The 19,555-nt window shown below is 37.8% G+C and overlaps 1 protein-coding gene across 2 annotated transcripts in view; it reads right to left on the bottom strand.

Moving 5' to 3' along the window:
- Positions 1-7,510, bottom strand: part of rgs17 (regulator of G protein signaling 17) — a 33,040-nt gene extending 25,530 nt beyond the window's left edge. For both annotated transcript variants that reach the window (XM_042010943.1, XM_042010944.1), the window contains exon 1: positions 7,356-7,510. The gene's annotated coding sequence lies outside the window, so the exon portion shown is untranslated. The remainder of the gene's footprint in view (positions 1-7,355) is intronic.
- Between the last annotated feature and the right edge of the window lie 12,045 nt (positions 7,511-19,555).

The following is a 19,555-nucleotide window of genomic DNA, read 5'->3' as shown; positions in this document are numbered from 1 at the left end:
GAAAACAGAAGTTTGTTTTATAGTCAAAGTCACAACAAAATAATAATTTTTCACTACTTTGTAGCAGAAAAATGCATAAGTTAAAGACTATGATACGAAACTTCTATCACCACATATCCCAACAATATTTTGAGTTCTACAAATTCAAAATATAAGTTGTCATTGGAGTTTATAAAAACCTGATATAAAAGCAAATAATTATAAGTTTTAAGAGCACACCTTAATGTTTTCCCCCCAAACATAACTATGTAAAATAACTGAGCTTTCAAGTGATTTATTTGTTGTCCTCGAGTAAAGTAAGGAACTGAACACCTTTTAAGTTTTAATCACCTTATTCATCCAATTACCATTTTTTCTTATCTAAAAAAACGTTTTCTTTTTCCTTTTAAATCTAGAACTGATTACGGTTATTTTAATAAGTAATAGGCAAGTCCCGTAAATACTCTACAAGAACAGGGAAATTTATTTTCTCTTCCAGAGCTGTGACAAAAGAATGACTTTTCTCGCAATCGTCTGATTGATATTTGTACTATACCCCTGTCTAAAATTTAAGAATGTTTTTTCTTGTTGTTGTTTTGGGTAGATAAAATTCACATTAACTATAGTAGAGGCTAATGCTAACAGTTCTCAGTCTAGTATTACAGAATATGCGTTTAAAATGTTTAAAAAGAAAAACACACAAGTAGAGTTTGGTCTGCTGGGTAGTATTTTTGTGTGAAATGTGTTAAAGATGATGAAGATACCAGGGTTGACTATATACAACAATGAAGTTCTTACTTGAATGAGTTTAAAACAGTTATCAGCTAGCTTAGCTACCCCGGCACACACTTTGGTCTCTTTCCTAAAATCCAAAGCAAAAGTTAAAATATGTCACTCTATTTGATGCAAATTCTGAAGGGGGAAAAACAGAAGGTGGATTTTAACACATTAATAATTTTTAATCATCATTTTTAATAATCACCTTAATCATCATCATTTTTGAATTCCTATAGAAATGAAAAGGCTTCCGACTGACATGAATACAAACAACCATATATGTGGAGATAAATGCACAAAATGCACAAGATATATGCACAAAACATGGCCATGTGGTACAACTATGGCAGAACATTATTAAAAAAAAAACATTTGGTAAGATGTTATGCAAATAAGAAAACACAAACACACAAACAAAACCCACGCTGTCATTATTATTTTCAGATTCCGATGCTCCTTAAAAATACTGTCAGAGCATGGTGTAATGTATTAAACATACTTGTAAAATGAATAACAAGAGTTTAATATTTGGAGATGATAAATAACGAAAGCACTACCAACTAGTATTAATTTCTTATGCCTTGCCAATGTGTCAAGGCATGAGAAAGATCAGATTTCTCTTTAACTTAGAAAGTATATATATATATATATATATATATATATATATATATATATATATATATATATATATTTTTTTTTGCCCCCAGTCTCAGCCTAACAATTAATGCGCTCCCATGCATGACACAGACTTCATCACAAACTCCAAAGTCAATAGATTTCCTGGGTATCCTAAACCTGCACCGCTGTTGAGAATAACGTGGGAAGATCATTTTCTTATGGCCACATGCAAATAATGCGCAGCCTCATGACACATAAACTTGTTGACAAAACGGGGCAAGCTCAGTATGGCCGTTTCAAACCTGGTGCAAAGATTTATTTTTCTTTTAATCTTGTTATAAAATATACTATGATGCAATTTCTTGGGCTTAAAGACAGTGTGAACAATAGCAAAAGGAAATTGATTTTGGTATTTAAAGTCAGCAAACTAAAACACAAGCAACATTTCAATGATATGTATTAATTATCACTTCTTAGACATTTCTTTTGTTTTTACAAAAAATAAAAAAGATGCCTCCAGACCATTGTACTGTATTTTCACTAGCGTCTATGTTCTGCAAGGACCTGGCAAATTAAACTAATAAAAGAAATAATATTCCTCTTATAGCAGTGGGTCTAATAAACAGTATGGAGTCACTGCACACAGGCAAAGTTTAGATACAGAGATATTTCTTTCCTAAAAATCTAACAATGTGGCTCCATCCTACAGAGTTGTGGAGAAATCTGAGTGAGTATAAAACAATAAGCTGCAAGCTCCACCCCAACAAGTGCAGGGACTTCATAAAGTACTACCTTCTGACTAGAGTTGTGTCAGGAATAAAAAAAAAATCTTCAGTACTGTTGCAAAAACGCTGAATTCGATGACAGGGTACCTGTGCGGTCAAAACACGGCTGATATATATGTCTTGACAGTGTGGTAATTCTATTGAGCAGGAGCTGGAAATATGTGTCTGTATCTATATTAATTTTCCTCCAGCCCAGTATTTATACAGTTATTTTATTTTATTTGTGGGTGTTTTAGACCTATCTTGTATATTTTTTGTTTATTCAAACACATAATCCTGTCATTAGTTCACAAAGCGCTGAATGGTTTAGGACCAAAATACATTCTGGATCTTCTGATTCGTTATGAACCAACCAGATCCCTCAGGTCATCAGGATCAAATCTACTTTCTGTTCCCAGAGTCAGAACTAAACGTGGAGAGGCAGAAGCTTTTATGCTCCTCACAAAACAAAGTCCCAGATAACTGAAACTATCAGCAGTTTTAAATCAGGGTTAAAAACTTTTCTATTTGCTGCCTTTTATCAAAAGAACTGATAATTCCTCACACTGGAACTTTATTTCTTGCATTTAATCTAATTTATTTTAGCTGTTTTCTGTTTTTATTTAATTTCTTTTAAAGTTTCTTTTTAATGCTTCCTGTAATGGATTCAAGGATTCAAGGATTCAAGGAACTTTATTGTCATACCAGCTCACATTTACATGTTTATGGTACGAAATTAGAACTGAGGTCCCGGTTTGAGCCATAGAAGGAGGGCAATAAGTGAAATAAAATAAGACATGAAGAGAAAAAAAAAAAAAAAAAAAATAGAAATATAGGCTAAATATAAATAGAATATAAGCTAAATACAATAGAATATAAACAGCACAATTTTAAATAAAATAAAAATAAAAATAACAGTAAACACTAAAGAGCCCAGTTTGCATGTGCAGCCTAGATAAATATGTGCAAGTATGTATGTGCATGAGGTAGTGGTAGTCCAAAGTATAACATTTCTGATATTAATATTAGTGATATTGCACTTATATGGACAGCAGGTAAACATGTAAACATGTGGACAGGAACTCCCCTGGGGGGGGTAAAGTGTTTGCAGTGCAGGTAATGCTTTTAATGTTTTATATAAAACACTTGGAATTGTCTTGTACATTAAATGTGCCATACAAATAAACTTGCCTTGTCTTGCCTATTGACTTTTTTTTTTATATGTTTACACTTTTCTTATCTGTTCTTTTTTAATTGATTTTAATCTGATGGCTGCTGCTGTAACAGGAAAATTTCCCTCATGGGATTAATCAAGTACTTATTTATCTATTATGAATGAATGGGGTCACTCTTGTCTTACTTGGGTTGCAAGCTAGCGGATAATTCTTCATGTTTGTGGACACTGTAGAGTAAGACAGCTGCATTGTAGTCAACAAGCCTCATCTTTGGTTTTGACGACACAATTTATGGTGTAAAATCTAAAATAATAACTAACACTGCTTTTCAGATTATTTAGTGTTAGCTAGTTTCCTCCATTTTTGTATCAATGTAGCAAACAGAACATGAGCCAACTTATCGTAAGCTTACCAGAGCATGTCTTAGAGTAAGCTGAAACTAGAGTGCCCTCTATAGATTCACAGGGCACCACAGACTGGAAAATTTTCAATTTCCTGCTTTCCGAACAGACCTTTGATATTTAGAAAAAAATAAAAAAGGGACTTTGTACATTTAAAGATATGTCAAAGTGTGATAGCTTCTCATACTGGAAGTAAATCTCATTCTCATGCCTTATTAACACGTAGTCACAACATATTGAACTTATGGCCAAACATCACTAACTCAAATATTTGACACATTTGTTGAGGAAGTTCATTTTAATAAACTGCCATCACACACACCAGGGTTTCCAACCATCCCTTCCAACACAGAGATGTCTTGTGATTGAAACTTAAACCATTTATTGAACTGATAATGGCTCAATGGTTTTGGAATCAGTGCAAATGTACAGGAGTTTATGACATCACACAGCACAAAGCTGGAGAAAATAACTGAAAATCCACTCTGGAGGTTGAGTCAGTGAAAAAATACCATTTACATCCCACAGGAAGAAAAAGAGCAACATTAAAGCTACCTCAGCCAGTGGCAGAGCCAGAGGGGTGTCCAGGGTGGCACTGGCCACCTCTGAAATCTGACTGGACACCCCAGGTGACACCTCAGGTGAGTGACCGGTCACTGCAGGAGGAGGTCATAAACGTCCTAACAGATCACCAGAGATAAATATTAAATTATGGAGAAACCATGTTAAACCATGTCATTTTTAGTGTTCAGTGAGTGTATTAAGGGACTACACATTAACTTAGTTAAAATAAAGTATAAAGAATACTTAAAGAGTATCTCAGTGTCCAAGTTACTTAAGCTAGAGCTACTTGAACCAGTTTAATTTAAACATGAGGCTAGCAAGGCTGCTAGTTGATTTTAAAGTATTCTACGACATGAAAATGGGGAGAAATATAGCCTGTAACCACTCTTACTTGGTACAGGAAGATATAAGAGTGAAGAGAAAGGGAGATATTTCTGACTTTCTTTGTAAAGAGGAAGGTTGAGACCCCAGCCCCAGTATCAGCAGCTTCCACTGCGGAGCTAGTCATTCAAGTCCATGTGGTCAGACACAAGGACCCAGTCTACCACACCACCAGACTGCAAACCAGAACTGCTAGGGGGAGATGCCATTTATCCACCTTACAACTACATCAAAAACATACTGCACCCCAAAACAACCAACTTACCTTTCTATGGACATTTTTAACTTGTTGTAAATATTTGGAGATCCAGATTATTAATGTTAAGATGATTTATTTCTCATGTCTCTATAATCTGACCACAAGTATCACAGCAACATATGTTGTTTCAGGGAGAGGACCACAACTATTTCCTTTCTTAGAATGTGTCACATTCCCCTCATTTTTTTAAATTAAATCATATTTTTGAAACATATATTATGACCAAATCTTCTAAAGTTCTAAAATACAATGCAGCTATTTTTCTTAGCATCTTCAATATATTACGGGTTTTTTTCCCCTCAGCATCATGTCCCCTGTATGTGAGAAGTTTTCTCTTCAATGAAAAATAAATGGACGTGTGTACAGAAAAAATGTTCTAATCTGCACTCATTAATACTGAGCTGGCTGTCACTGAATTTTGAATTGTCTTGCTGCCTTTACAATGCAACTTGGGGAAATTTATACAGTTTCAATTTTGATCAATCTGATCATAAGCATTTTTGAGCAAGTCTATTCATTGGTGGACGTGACTTCCTTTTCCTTACATGATATTACATATATTCTGTTACACAATAATGCAAAATTAAATTGCTATGTCTGTCAAAAGGCAAGTAATGTGGTCAAAATATGACTAAAAAAATGAAAATTAACCTGTCTTACTGAGGGAATCACTGTCAAGATGCCATACATTTAATACATTGAGGGGAGCCTTAAGGCTAAAGGTTTCTTTCATATCACGGATTTTTAATACAGGAATTATTGTTCCTACAACAAGCAGCTGAGAAGTGTTCAAACATTGACCTCAACAGTGGGACACTTGTTACGTTAAGAGCTATCACTGGACTAAAATATGTGAGTCAAAGATGAGAAAGCATGTTTAGATGAATGAGTCAAAAGGAAAACACATTTAAAATTGTTAATCTACACAAGGTCGGGACCCAATTACTTTTTAATAACTTATCTTAATTTTGTTTATTTGTGTCTTAACTGGTAGCACAAGGCACTAAGCTGACACACATCTATGACTCTACATGCTGTGTTAATACTGCTGTACAATGAAAACCAGTCCCTTAGTGAAAGAAGCATCACTATCTGCTCATGGCTGTTAAAACTGGGCTGAAAACAAAGGTTTCCCCTGTATTTTTAAAGTCTGTGAAAAATTATTCTGAATAGCCGTGTGCAAAGATAAGATTTTTGCATTGCACTTGTGAGATTTTCCACTGCTTCTTCCCAGGAGGAAGATGGCCACAAAGCAACTTTAGTAACATGCTTATTTAAAGAAGAGAATTATGAAAGTAAGGGAAAATGAGAGCTACGAAAGCAGAAAGGGCAGGAAAGGCACATCAAACGCTGATTGGTAAAGCAACTTTCAATCATATTATTAGGTCTGAATGTATGCTGCTTCACACCAATGTGTAACAGAAAATATGCATATTTCAGATGACTGGTCACACAATATGAGATGTTTTAAAGTGATATATATATATATCTCCCCCCCAAACGCTACATTCACATAATACACTAAAAAGGAGCCTTAAACGGCACCACAAAATAAATTTTAACTCATTTAAATAGATCCAACCTGTTATTATATCTTTCTGGGAGTCCAAAAAGCATCACTTAATATCTTCAGGGATAATAAAAATAATAATTACCTGCTTTTACTGCTGTATGTACACATTGTCAGGTAACATATTTTCACCCAAATAACAGTGTTATCAAATATAAGGCAGGTGATCGTCTGTTAACCATTTCTGAATGAAGAGAATCATCAGGAAGTATCTCAGGATGTAGTTGCAACATAACCTGTGTTCCTCTGACTCATCACACCCATGGGAAAGTGCAGCGTGGGTGTTCCTTCAGCTGTGCACTATAAGATCTCTCTCCAGTGCATTATATTAGAGGGGAAATAATGCTAGTTAGAGGTAAAGTGCTCTGCAATGGTTGAAAGTTGACAGAATGGTTAATGGTGGATGCGCGCAGCGGACTGTCGCAGCCCTGGCATCTGCTCTTAAAGGCCTGTGTATGTCTTCAAATAACGAGAAGACAAGCTCGTCGGACCTTACTCTCACCCTCTGTATACTAGCTCTGTTGGCTAGCTGCTCGTCTGGGTGTTTTGCGTGGTTTCTGCTGCAGCTGCTCGAATCATCTGAGCCGCTGCAGGTCTGACCAACCGCGAGAGGGGATCCCCTCTCAGCTGACACCACCGAGTGACACCGCATCTAGAAAAAGTGCTGTGCGGGACTGACTGTCGCGCAGACATTTTTCCCAGAAATCTAACTACCCACTTTCTTCTTGCTAGCTTTAGCCAAAAGCCCGAGACCCGCTATTTCTCCCAGGGAGAGGAGGCGGTGGCAGCTGAGCAGCAGTTAGCCCCGTGCTAACATCAGCTAGCCAGTCTGTATAGAGCATTAGCGCTGAATAACCAGGATCTTACCCCTTTATGTTGGGCTGTCAGTGTCCTACAGTCATAGGTATGAAAACGCGATATCCCAGTCCTTATCTAACGACATCGTAAATGGGAATCCTGCGGTGTAATGTCCATCGCCGCTATTTTTCTGCCATCCGCCCCACTTCAGCACCGATCGCCGCCGAGTCCCTGGATGCACTGCGCAGGCGCGCTACTGCCGCTGCTCTGTGGCTGTAGTTGGTGAGAAGATGCACCGCCGAGGCTCCACACGCAGTCGGTAACACACAGGATTATTACATCTCTGCAGCCCAACAACCACACTAAGTTACAACCCGCCCAAACACACAACATGATTTAAAAACAATGCCGCATTGAGTTTGGTCTATATCCGACACACAAATGCGCGCAAAGACAGTCATAATCAGTGGGTACTAAAGTTAGAAGGGCACCATTCATACTACAGGAAATGTATCCTCGGGTTATAAATTCAATAAAAATTCTTCTATAAACAGACACACAACTTCCTGTTTTTGATATCAAAGCTATTTCAAAAGAAGAAATAGTTCAGTGTTACATGTCCACATTTGCTTGCTAATACTGCTATGAAGTTTGTTTAAAATAACATGATCACATATAATGATGCATATATGTTATATATATATATATATATATATATATATATATATCCATACATAAATCAGATGAGATATGAAATTATATGTTTTGCTATGAAATTGTAGAAATTCATTCTCAGATAACATCCATCTAAAAGTGGAAATATTGTCTTTTTGCACTTACATAAATATTAATATCTGCAATGTATATGTTCTCACAATTTTCTAAACAGCAGTATAACTTGCAAAGATCCAAGGAATGCTCAATTTTAATCTGTTTCATGTTGTTGTAGATGACATGATATTTAACTCTACACAAAGAAATTGCAAAACATGTCTGTAATGTCAAGATGTTGTAGAAACATAGTGTACAATTTAATAAAATATTGGCACAGATGAGATAGAGATACAGACGTTTACATGTCACTTGAATTATATAACTGCTGGCAACAGTTTCCATCCATCCAGAGAATAATTAATTCTTTTTCATTCCTGTCTACAACAGAGGCACATATATTCAGTATGTTTTTTCCCTGACCAATTTGGTGACTTAACCATGATTTTTAACTGGCACTCCCTTGCATTGCAGTCAGTTTCACCAATCAATTTTATACACTGCATGCGTGTATTCGAGATTTTATTTTTTTAAGTATAAAGTAACACATCAAATAAAACCGAAGAAACAAGTGACACACCATAGTATACAATAAAAAAATAGGTACTGTAAAAACATAAATAATGTACGTACATGCAAAATAAAACAGTGAGGCAAATATAGCATGAATGAATGAAAATCTATCTATCTATCTATCTATCTATCTATCTATCTATCTATCTATCTATCTATCTATCTATCTATCTATCTATCTATCTATCTATCTATCTATCTATCTATCTATCCATCTATCCATCTATCTATTGTCCGGGAGGTGGAGTGGGTGCTAACTGATGCTACGGTGATCCAAAGTAGCTATCAAGTTAACACTGCTGCAACAGTAACTACAATCCAAAAACTATTTAGCTTATTCTCTTCATCACACCACCTCTGTCGTTTTTTTCTTCCTCTTCTTTCCTTATCTTCCTTTCCTGTGTGTCAGATTGTTTTCTGCTTTTAGACATTTTAATCCTGTTGAGGATCAATCAATCTTCTGGTGTTGGAGTCATGTCCGGTCAGATTCAGACGACTCGTCTCTCAACCCGCCCCGACTCCACACAGGTAGAGAGCAGCGAGGCAGCCATGTACTCAGAAAAAGGTATCCCCATTATTTAAAAGAGACTATTGCTATGAAGTTATGTTGCCGTGGGCTTGTGTAATATTTTGAAATATTAGTAGTCCTAGTAATGGCAGTGGTTTGATTTTCTTTTCTTTTCTTTTTTTAATTATTTCTTAATTAATTTTTGTGTGTGTGTCTGATTGTGGTGCCCTCATGGATGACGGCACCCTTAGCATAGAGCTTATGCCCAGGGTCGTTCTTTGGTTTTCCTGTGTCATTTATTGAGTTGAAGTAACATTTTGAAGATAAAAAAATCATTGCGTTTCTATTGTTATTCTTATTATATCAAATTTTCCTCTCATTCAAAGTTTATCTCTATTGTAAAGCACAGAATCCAGAGAGACTGATCTAAAGTGGCTTTCCAACAAAAGCCATTTTCACACTCTTAACACAAGGGGGCACCAAAACACTCTCTCCTTTCTCTCTCTCACCTACACGCACACACACACACACACACACACACACACACACACACACACACACACACACACACACACACACACACACACAGACAAGCGTACCTGCTTTGATGCAGCAATGTGCCCACTTATAATGTGATGGGGGGAAAAAAACAAAAAACACTTCTTTGCTACTAAAAGGGACAATCAAAGGGTTATAGAAAACATTTTATTTTTTAACTCCATAATGACAGACTTACTTGCTCAAAAAATTATTATTTCACTGGATCTATCAAATTTTTTGATTTATTAAAACTTTTTTATCCATGTTTATGTAATATGAGGAAGTTAGAGTCTCTACCCAGTGCGTGATGGAAAGGTCATAAAAGCAAAGCCAAGACAGAACAGCTGTATGTTCCTTGACACTGGCGATTTATTAACAGGATGAGAAGTGGTCCGGATCATGTGTTGTCTTCTTCACTCACTGCGAAGACTGCACTGAATTAGTCTACATGTGAAAAGGTCAAGAGGTACAAAAAGACTTCACAGCATCTCTCAAACATACAGCAGAAGAGTTATCTGGCAAAGGAAACAGCTTGAAGGCTCTACAAGTGTATGGTTCCTGGATGAGTTCACATGTACAAACATACTTATGTATCCTAATTTGTATGCTCTATGTGCAAAATACTGGGATTGGCCAAAATGTTGGTATTAAAGAGTGTGTATGTTTGTGAGGAAATACTTACATGTACATGTAGCGTGAAAGAAATCATCTGAGCCCCTCCATTGAAGGTCTGACTAGATGTGAGAGGGATTCCCCTCTCAGCTGACACCACTGTGTCACGCTACATTACATAATGTAATATTCAAACTACCCAGATGAGTAACATGACATCTATAATGTGTTTTCAACAGGAAATTGTTTTGTTTGAGTTTAAGAGCAGTGGCTGGTGTTTGATTTCTCTTACCTGTGGAAACATACAATTCAACGAGAAAGTGAAACACATGTGATACAACGAATCACTTGAAACTCATTACTATTGAGTCGTTTCCAACCATTCAGTCAGACAATTTACACAAAAAAATCTGTGCTAGATTTATGTCTTTATATACTGTCTATTCAGCTGAACATTTCTAGAATAAATTGTAATAGGCAATTTGCATTTTATGATTATTACAGAAAATGTTGCACTCTGTAAAAGTGCATCTGCATCCTGAATCTCAGAATCCACTCAGACACATTGATAGAAGCTAACAAATTTTCCACTGTTAACACGTGGGGGCACTAAAACTGTGCTTCCTCTCTCTCTTTCACTCAGAGACTCCTGTTGCAGAAACAACAAACGCAGGGTCAAAGCAGACAAAAACGTTATGTATTTTTTCCCAAAATGAGAAGCCAGAGCTGCTGCATGATTTCATTAACAAACTGAAGATTTTACACACATGAATGAAGCCTACAAGGCTGCTGCTCAGTTACACTTCAGTTAGATCACATTTGACTGTTTCTCAGTCCACTGTACCAACATGTCCTTTACACAAACCCCCTGTAAGTAAAACTGCTAAAGTGTGGGATACAGAACTCGAACATGTGCCTCAGGACTCCTGTGAGAATAGACACTGGAGACAATACTGCTGCTCTAAAAGCAGCATCAGGACAGTAGACAGTTGAGATTGAACTTGAAGAGATGTGGAGGGGTGGCTGGAGCCTATCCCAATTGCTAACAAGCAAGAGCCAAGGTACACCCAGGTGACCAGTTTATCACAGGACTAATACTGACAGACAAACCAACACACACATTTACTCCTGGGGAGAAACATTAATTCATGTTGTTGGACTGTGGGAGGAAGCCGGAAGAGAACCCACATATGCACTGGAGCATTCGACTTCCACACAGAAAAGCCAGCCAAGGTTCAGACCAGAAACCCTCCTGCTGTGAGGCGACTGTACAGCCTTTCACCATTGTCCCCTTCTCAAAGACAAAGACACTGTTAGCCCTTGTTGACCCAAGTAGTTTCACTGCTAACTCAAGAGTGCTCTTGTATGATTTGGTGCTGTTGGCTGTACATGCGGCCTGGGGGTCCTCCTCCAGGGTCAGGTTGTGGTCGTTGAGCCTGGCAAACAGTGGTCTCAATTTCCCAAGTGAGAGCAGCAATGATCCTGGAAGCTGGAAGGATGCACTCGTTCCTCGGTAGCTTTCCTCAATGCAGAACTGTCTGGAGAGAGCGTTGGGCTTGATGTTCCGAGAGCCAGGGCGGTAGGTGAGGGTGAAGTCAAAACGATCAAAGAAAAAGGACCATCTGGCTTGTCTGGAGTTTAAGCGTTTTGCCGTCTGGATATAGGCCAGGTTCTTGTGGTCGGTCCAGACCACGAAGGGCTGAGAAGCGCCCTCTAGCCAGTGCTGCCACTCCTCCAAAGCCATCTTGACAGCCAACAGCTCCCGATTGCCGATATAATTGGCCTCGGCTGGCGAGAGTCATCGGGAGAAGACGGCACAAGGATGCAGCTTGGCGTCCGGACCCTGCCTCTGGGAGAGAACAGCCTCCACTCCTACATCAGAGGCATCCACCTCCACCACAAACTGCAGCTCGGGGTCAGGTTGGACTAAAACCGGGGCCGAGGTGAAAAACGTCTTTAGTCGTCTAAAGGCTCCTTCGGCCCCCTCGGTCCATAGAAAAGTGTAAATGTTGACTTCCGTGATCCTGCATCCCCGTATGCAGAGAACTGTACACTGTCACCCCCTGCGGTCACAGATTCTGATGGGTCACAGATTTTGATGTAACATCCCACCCAGCTCTGGGTACAACTCAACTAGTCAGCATTTAATGAACATGTATCATCATCTCCTGAGCCTATGCACTGTTAGCTTCTTTTGGAAAGCGGTACATCTGTCCATCTGTTTAAAAAAAGACCATCTGCAAGGGTTAGCGCTGCAGAAATATCCCTCTTTGAACATATCGAGGATCCTAACACTGAGCTCATGTTCTTACACTGACTCTTTGCCTCTACAACATGCACTTTATATGACAATAACAAACCTGCCTATACAGAGAAACAGCATTTAACTGGATGTATTTATTTATTTTACTTATCTTTTTATCTTTTTTGCATCAGATGTACCTTTAATTTAAACATGAGGAAGTAGGAATCTCTAATAGATTAATTATGAAAAGGTCATAAAGTTAGGCGAAGATAGAACGTGTGCATGTTCTTCGATGCACTGCACATCCAGTTCTTGTATTCATCATCAGTGTCTGGGCTTGTAGGAGGGCAACATTCTTCTTGCCAGCATAATAATATGCATTCTGGTTGTTTCAATCTTCAATCCATGCTGCCTTAAAACTTCTACTTCTATTTTCAGTTTTGGCAGGTCTTCCCTGGTCTTGTTGATATCTGATGGAAATGTTAATCAACCTCTCTTGCCAAGGTGATGCCAAATTTGGATTTTAACATAGCATGAGTAATTACTTTATTGTTTATGCATATAGATTAAATAAAGTAAACATGTTGAGTCCATAAACAAATCTTTTATTAATGCAGTGATTTTGATAGTCTGAATATTTTAGTGTTATAACAAGTGGACTTGGCAACATTGTGACATAAATCTATGAACTGCAGTTAAACCCGCTGGCCATCGGTAAGCCATCTCTTTATTGGGTCCAACTGGAAAATTAAACTACATTTCGGACCCACATCATGGTTTAAGTGGAATTATTGCATAAAATGAATGTCTCAGGCTCTGCCCTCAGCAGGGGGGGGGTCCAAAACTGCTGTCAGGGTGGCACTGGCCCACCCAGGACACCCCCTTGAACCCCCCCCCCTGCCCAAGTCTCATAATTAGAAATTGGACATCAATTACCACAACTTAGGGCACAGGAACTTCTCCCAAGGGTTGTGACTGCATAGCCTCCCAGTATTTTAAAGTTTGTGGATGACACCACAGTTATTTGAGAGAATTACTTGTGGGAAGGAGGCCAAATGCAGAAGAAAGGAGTCAGAGCTGGTGGACAGTAAAATAACCTTTCCTTTAATGTAGACCACACCAAGAAGATGATAGTAGATCTTGGGCAGAGGAAGAGGGAGCTGGGTCACTTTCGCTTATACATCAGAGAGGTAGCGGTGGACAGGGTTTAAGATTTCAAATTCCTTTTGATCCACATCGGTGATGATCTCGCCACACTTATCAGTTCTATTAAAAAAATCCCATCAGAGAATAGGAAATTTGACGTCAGCCAAAGTCTTCAGTCATTTCTATAGATGAATAGATGACAGCACCCACGCTAACTCGATCATAATGTGTCATGGAGGCTGCACTGCTCAGGACAGGAAGGTGCTCCAGCATGTCAAAAACATTGCATAACAGCCTTCCCGTCACTGGATAATTATTCCATATTTCCACAACACAGACTAAACTCTAAAGGTTTTCAATTTCCTTCCGAGATAAATAAAGTATTTTTCATTTCAAAGGACTGAAAAATTAAGCACAACAAGTCTAACAAATAGCTTTTACCCACAGGGCATAAAACTTCTGAACAGCTTAATGAACCGTTAATAGATCTGCACAATCAATGCTCATCTGCTGGTGCACCTTATTCTTTTATTCCTCTGTTCTGCATATTTGCTTTTTTACTAATGTAGTCTAACTCATTTATTTTGATTTTTTTTATATGAAAGCTGACAAAGGCAGACTCTGACTGCACAGTGCAAACTGCTGTGTTTTTACTACAGCATACACTTTACATGGCAATAAATAACAGGAATCTTGACAATAACAAACCTGCATATACAGAGAAACGGTATTTAACTGGATGTATTTATTTATCCATCTATTTATCTTTATGCATCAGATGTACCTTTAATTTAAACATGAGGAAGTAGGAATCTAACTGGTAAATTATGAAAAGGTCATAAAGTTAGGCCAAGATGGAACGTGTGCATGTTCTTTAAGGGCGGTGATTCATTAACAGAATCAGAAGTGGCCTCACTGAGGTGCTCTTTGTGCAGTGGAATGGGATTATGCAAAATCTGAGTGTGCAAGCATCTGTGTGTTTATGAGGAAATCCTTATTTGTGCAAGCCACATGAAGGAAACAAGATCATAGGACCCACTATCAGCAGAATTGCTGGTCCTCTGGTTCTTAACCTTTTTTTCTTTAATCTTTTTTTTGGGGCCCAACTTTTGCAGTACAACGTGGTCCAGGGCCCATTCAAATATTAACACTGTATTGGTTTAATTTTTCTCACTCTTGGTTTAACTTGTGAGTTTCTGCATTGTGCTTGTTATTAAATTGCTGTGATACAGTGTGGTCTCTTGGAGAAACATTCTATGTTTGGACACCAAAGCAAAAGGAAAACCACACTGTAAATCTGCCCCCCTCCAGTTCCTCCTCTACAGGAGAACTGTACAAAAGCCTGGCAATGTTGGCTACGCAAAGGCAATATACATGCATTTCAGATAATGTATACATGCATTCATCTTTACATACCTGAGGACAACAAAGCAAAAGAAAAACCACACTAAATCTGCCAGCTTCAGTTCCTTTACAAATAAAGCTTTAAGGTAGGAATGATGTACACTAGAATACGTTCCTTATAAACAAACATCGGTTTGCTAGGAACGTCATATCATTAGTTAGAGAAACATGTTGTTTTGATGACAGAAATACAATATAACACACTGGGATAACAAAATTATTAGGGATTTCAAATTATTAAAATTTTCAATCAAATTAATCACAGCTTACAAATTAATTAATCATGATTAATAAACATTTGCTGCTGCCTGAAATTTGCCTGTTTTTACTAAAAACCAATACATACAAAATATTATTGTTAACTGACCTTCTCTTGGGTAACCATCAGATTTCCAAGGGTCAGTGAAGGCAGCATGTACTGTACTTCTATATGCTGTTCTGTATCATCTCTTACATGTTCTAGGTCATAATGGAGAATTCATCCAGCATCACCTCACCAGCCGTCTACACATTATCACGTGGTGATAATATCTGTCATAAAACCACCACATGTTGACAAATAAAGTTAAACAGCTGATGAAGAAACTGATAAAACTGATCTTCGGGCTAAAACACAAAGGTCACATTTGTACCCCCGTTTTAATGTTAAATCAAGGTTCAAGTCATTCAGGTTACACATGACAATGCTTGGCCTCAAATGGCTGGAGTGTGTCAGCAGTTCCTGCATGATGAAGCTATATATGATATGTCCATATATATGTAATAGATCGAGCTTACTGACCCTCAGAAGCAGTGACAGAAGAAGCCAGTAATTTTTCAATTTCTTCATGACTGAAAATCTCATTGGCATTACCAGATACTTGTACAACTAGGACAGTATAGTAAGAACAAAGATGTTTTTACCATGCAGCAGTTTTTTTTCTACCACGCTTTACATGATGACTATCAGCTATTTCCCTTTTTTTTATAGTTTCAATTAAACAAAGGTATATGGATGATTTGCAGATTTTTGCTGCATTGGAGATTATAGTTTAATATTATAAGGAGCTTAAAGATCAGGAAAGTGATTTGTGTGTGTGTGTGTGTGTGTGGGTGGGGGGTACTTTACAATAATGGTACAAATCATTATACTTAACTAATGTGCAACTCATAATTGACTAATGCATTAATTAATGAAGAGTCTATCATATTACACTAAAGTTGATCTGAATGTGGATTCAAGTCATTCACATTTAATTGACCACCAACTGATGAACATTAATTCACTGTTAGTTCATGCATATGTCGGCAAATTTGCCAGTGTAGACCAAAATATATCATTTAGTTCGATGCCATTGATTTTTTTTTTTTTTTTAAACAGGATGAGCTCAAAGAAGACGTGAATTAATACTAACTTCATATTAAATTTAATTTGACTTTACTTGAGGGTACACAGTAATGTGTCAGTGAAGTAAACATAATGGTTTAGTATGTGCATCCTTTATCCATGCATTAGGTTATCATGAGTTACGCATTAGTTAAGTATATGATTTGTATCATTATTGTAAAGTGTTACCAAAATAATAGAGTAGAAAAAAAGAATTAAGTAGATAGTGGGGCCGCATAACAAGAAAAATTGAGGTATGAAGGGTGGATCACGGAGAGGAGGTGTCAAAGCTGAAATGGAGGGAAGAATCTGGATCTCACACAGGATGATATTCAACAGGATAGAGAAGGATGGAGAGCTGAATGTGATATAAGGATTAACTGCACTTTTCGGCCATATAAAGGCTAGATCAATATTTTACATGGATTTCAAAGTCTGTTCAAGGAGTTCTTTAAATAATGAATCCACATATCTCCATTTACTGCTTTGTATATCGCTCTGTTAGATATATTCTAGTCTCCATATTTATCTTAAGCACAATATTTACAGTTTAGTTTTAAACATGTGCTTCTTTGTCTCCATCTGATACAACACTTTGCTCCATTTGGATATCTCTGTACATGTAAATTGGCCAATAAAATTGTAGCTTACCAATTTAGAATTCAGTCTAAAAAGTTGACCAACCACTAAACCAACCTTATATCTGTTGACCAGTGCCAACCAGCAAGGTAAAATAATAATCGCAATGATAATAACCTAAAGACTTCAGTATCATCTTCAGTCCCAGACATGTCTGCAGTTATCTTTCACCCCGCGGTCATGTGTTTATGTAATTTATTCTGAGCTTAGAAAGCCTCCTGGGCCTTTTCTGTTTTTCAGGTTTTCTCTATCACTGCATTCAGGCAAAACTGGAAACAAAACAGTTTTACCCATTTGAGTCAATACACAAACTTTACATTTAAAACTAAATGGTAAACGGACTCTACAGCAACATATAGCAATTTCTAGTCTTTTTGACCATTCAAAGTGCTTTCTAACACTACAAGCCACACTCACCCTGATCCCGTAGAAGCACTCAGAGTGCAGTCCTCCACCAAGCCATGTTTCTCTTTATTTTATTTTTTTATACTTATATTTTATTTTTTTATTTTTTACTTATTTATATTTATTTATTTTGCCAATGACTGTGGGAATTGGTTTTGACTTAGATGCGCTAATGGAAAAATTATCCCTATTTCTCCATGGGCAAACCTACATCACAGCTTGGTGGTCACGTGACCATGAACAGCTTGCTGGTGAAAACAAACCCAGCGTCATACCAGCGTCCATGTTGAAATGTGCAACTTGTTCTCATAGTTTTAGGTTTTTACTATCAGTTTTTGATAGAAAATTATTCATAATGTCATACAGTTACGCCGGTTGGTTGGCCACTCTCATTTCGTCGGTCTGTATCTGGAAGTTCCACAGGATCTTAACTCTCTCATTCTCCACTACCTTGGGAGGTGTTTCCCATTGATCTGGACCTTGATTGCTCTGGTACTCAAGGCTTGCTCATGTGCTGCCATGATTAGCACCTCTGTGCTGTCCTTCAGTCCAGTCCTCTCTAGCTATTGGTAGGAATTGTTCATATCTGCTACTTCAGCTCTCTGTTGGTGGTACATCTCATGCAGGAGTTTTTTTCTGACATGATGGTTCTTCTAATTTCTTTTCTTCCAGTTTCCACTGACTGAGACACTCACTCAGTGCTTCATCCCTTGGGGTCATCTTCCTGGTGTATTCATGGAGCTTGAATGTTTCACCTTGGATAGTGGCCCCGATGCTCACTAGTCCTCTTCCTCCCTCTTTGCACTAAGCGTACAACCTCTGGACACTGAGTTTGGGGTGGAACCCTCCATGCATGGTGAACAGCTTCTGTGTTTTAATATCTGTGGTCTGAACTTCCTCCTTTGGCCCGCTTATTATCCCAGCAGGGTGTCTGATCACTAACAGGGCACAGCTGTTAATTGCCTAAATTTTATTCTTGCCATTGACTTCTCCTGACTTCTCAGGACTAGCATTACTCGTTGCAGGTATTTGACTGTGGCAGCTTTTCTTGTGGCTTCTTCATGGTTGCCATTTGCTTGTGGTATGCCAGCATACTTGTAGCTCTTCTCAATATCTGCTATTCTGCCCACTGGGAGTGTAATGCCCTCTGTATGAACTGTCTTCCCTCTCATAAATCTTTCCTCTAGAATCAAAAATCAGAAAATGAGCAAACAATAAGGTCTAACATCCATACTAAGATGGTAAATATGATAAACATTACCAGTTAAGCTTGAACACGTAAGTGCCACTTCCACCTTTAGTATTTTGCATTTCTGATATTTTAGAGTATTTACAACAGAACTGTGCAAATAATCACTGGTAATAAAACAGGTTCTGTGCTGTGCAACCTTACTTTAGTTTATCAAACAGTGATTTAATTGATTAGGAAAGTAGATTGTTGATTTAGCTCTTTTGTCTGGAATAAAATAAAGACCTCTCACAATGATGTCAATCCTGTAGCTTCTCTGTAATAATAATGAGGGGGGACTGCATCTTCCTAACATCAAAAACATCAACTGAGTGCCTTTTGACATTATATAACTGGCAGGGTTAGTAATTGTCCCTCTTCTGTCTTGATGATGAAATCTCACTCGGAATTGGGTTGTTTTCTTAAAGTAATAATAATAATCTGATATTAAAGTTAAATTTAACCTGGGCCAGCTGCACCAAGGAGTCTGATCACACAGATCAGACACATTACCCCTATCTGTCCATCTTTGACTCTTTCCCAAGAAAAGAAATGAAAAATACTTTCAAGCCAATTTAAAGAGGGTTTCCATGGTAATTCTACCATCCACAACTCAGGTGGATGAGTTTGTGGATTAGCTGCTATGGTTGAAGGCTGGATCTAAATTCAAAACCATTCTGTTACCTGCAGATCGTATTTAGACAATGTGACATCTGAAATGGTCCTTTTACAGAGTTTCAGCATTTCCTTCTACACTGCTGTCCTGAGGTATAGCTTTGAAAACCTATTTGTCAAAGTGTGTCAGGCTTAAGGCCCAAAATTACCACCTAAT

This window comes from Melanotaenia boesemani, chromosome 16 (genome assembly GCF_017639745.1).
Source record: "Melanotaenia boesemani isolate fMelBoe1 chromosome 16, fMelBoe1.pri, whole genome shotgun sequence".
Taxonomy (NCBI): domain Eukaryota; kingdom Metazoa; phylum Chordata; class Actinopteri; order Atheriniformes; family Melanotaeniidae; genus Melanotaenia; species Melanotaenia boesemani.
The sequence above is the reverse complement of the archived record's forward strand: the minus strand, read 5'-3'. Positions and strand labels throughout refer to the sequence as shown.